At 33.6% G+C, this 2,470-nt stretch overlaps 1 protein-coding gene across 5 annotated transcripts in view; it reads right to left on the bottom strand.

Annotated features, from left to right (window-relative positions):
• Positions 1-2,470, bottom strand: part of CEP63 (centrosomal protein 63) — a 69,923-nt gene that overhangs the window by 10,578 nt on the left and 56,875 nt on the right. The gene's annotated exons all lie outside the window — the stretch shown is intronic.

The following is a 2,470-nucleotide window of genomic DNA, read 5'->3' as shown; positions in this document are numbered from 1 at the left end:
ACAACATATAACAAAGATTATTCATCATGACCAGGTAGGCTTTATCGCAGGGATGCAAGGGTGGTTCAACATATGCAAGACCATAAATATAATACACCATATTTACAGAAAGAAAGATAAAAGGCATATGATCATTTCAATTGATGCAGAGAAAGCATTTGATTAAATACAACATCCTTTCATGATTAAGAACTAATAAATGAATGCAGTAAAGTGGCAGGATACAAAATCAACATCCAAAAATCTATAGCACTTCTATATATGAACAACGAGTTAAATGAAGTAGAGCTGAAGAAAGGAATCCCTTGCACCATAGCCACAAGTTGTATAAGATACCTAGGGATAAACCTAACTAAGGAAGTCAAAAACCCTTACAAAAAACCCTGAAAATCTTACAAAAGATATTAAAGAGGACATAAAAAAGTGGAAGGACATGCCATGTTCCTGGATTGGAAGAACTAACATAATCAAAATGGCAATTTTACCCAAATTAATCTACATATTTAATGCAATTCCAAACAAAATATCAGTAACATTCTTCACAGATCTAGAAATGACAATCATTGAATTTGCCTGGAATCATAAAAGATCTTATATTGCCAAAGTAATCCTGTGCAAGAAGAGAGAAATGGGTGGCATCTCACCCCCTGACCCCAAGATATACAATAAAGTTGTGATAATCAAAGCATGGGGTTGGTACAAAAACAGAGAGGGGGACCAATGTAATAGAATGGAGACCTCAGAAATAAATCCCAGAGCTTACAGTTTGACAAAGGATATCAGTCAACCCACTGGGAAAAGAAAAACCTCTTTAGTAAATGGTGCTGGAAAAACTAGGTATCCACCTGCAGAAAGATGAAATTGAATCCCCTTCTTTCAGCATTAACAAAAATCAACTCAAAATGGATCAAAGATCTGAACCTAAGACCTCAGACTATAAAACTACTGGTAGAAAACACTGGGGAAACTCTGGGAGACATTGGGGTAGACAAAGATTTCTTAAACAAGACTCCCAAAGCACAGGCAATAATCCCTAAAATAGACAAGTGGGATTATAGCAGACTAAGAAATTTCTGCACAGCCAAGGACACGTAATGAGTGTAAACCAACAACACTTAGAATGGGAGAATATTTTTGTAAAATATGCCTCAGACAAGAGACTGATAACCAGAATACACAGGGAACTCAAGTGCCTTACTCAAAAAATTAATTAATTAATTAATTAATTAACCCAATTAAGAGATGAAAAAATGAGCTGAACCAAAATCTCTCTAAGGAAGACATACGAATAGCCAAAAACCATATGAGGAAATGTTCAATATCCCTCATCATAAAGGAAATGCATATTAAAGCCACAATGAGATACCACCTAATCCCTGTCAGAATGGTGAAGATTAAAAATACAAAAAGTGATAAGTGTTGGCAGGATGTGGTAAAAGGGGAACTCTCTTACACTGTTGGTGGAAATATAAACTGGTTTAGCCACTGCAGAAAACAATATGGAGGTTTCTCAAACATCTACAAATAGAACTACCATTAGATTCAGCAATCCCACTCCTTGGTATCTACCCAAAGGACATGAGAATACTCAGTCGGAAAAGAACTTGCACATCCATGTTTATTACAACATTATTCACGATCACTAAGACATGGAACCAACCCAAACATCCACAAACAGATGAGTAGATGGAAAAAGTGTGGCACATATACTTTATGGAATAGTATGCAGCAATAAAAATACAAGACCCTGGCATTTGATAGAACGTAGTTGAATATGGAAGATCTACTGCTGAATGTAAAGAAAGATATTGTATGTAACCACTTAATATACACCAACTATCTGGACTTTACTGTAGAGTTCAAAATATTGGAGGGCATAAAAACAGTGAAAATAGTTATGGATGCTAACGACGTGTGGTATGAGACGGGAGACGCGAAGATTATAGAGAAAGAGCAAGAGAAAAAAGAGAGGTAAGACATTAGTGGGACACAGGAAGGGTTTATTACCTGTTGATGAGAACAGATACAGTATTCTCAATTGGACTGGTCTGAGAAGTATTTCATGTTGGTTAAATTCTTTATACAAGCTAAATGTTACATAGTGATTAAATGTTTAAGGAAATAATGGGAATAATAATAATCTGAAAAAACATGATGAAAAGCTATTTGATGATGATGATGTGAATAGTAATGTCTTTGTCTTGACTGATAGGCACAGTAATCATGCTAGAAAAATAAATGTAATACACTGTAAAGATATATGTGATTCAATGTAATATAAAAAAGATTATAATAAAATTAAATTTAAAAATAATCTAAATAAATAAGTATATATTTTTAAAAATTAAAATGAAAAATGTTTACTAATTATAGTCTACATTACATTAAAGGCCTTCTACAGTGTAATAAGGCAAGAAAAAAATATAAAACAGTAAGGATTTGAAAGTCAAAAAAAAAAAAAAAAAAAAGG

The sequence above is a fragment of the Tupaia chinensis genome, unplaced genomic scaffold (assembly GCF_000334495.1).
Source record: "Tupaia chinensis unplaced genomic scaffold, TupChi_1.0 Scaffold000302_1, whole genome shotgun sequence".
Classification (NCBI taxonomy): domain Eukaryota; kingdom Metazoa; phylum Chordata; class Mammalia; order Scandentia; family Tupaiidae; genus Tupaia; species Tupaia belangeri.
Note: the sequence above shows the minus strand (reverse complement) of the source record. Positions and strands in the feature narration are given on the sequence as shown.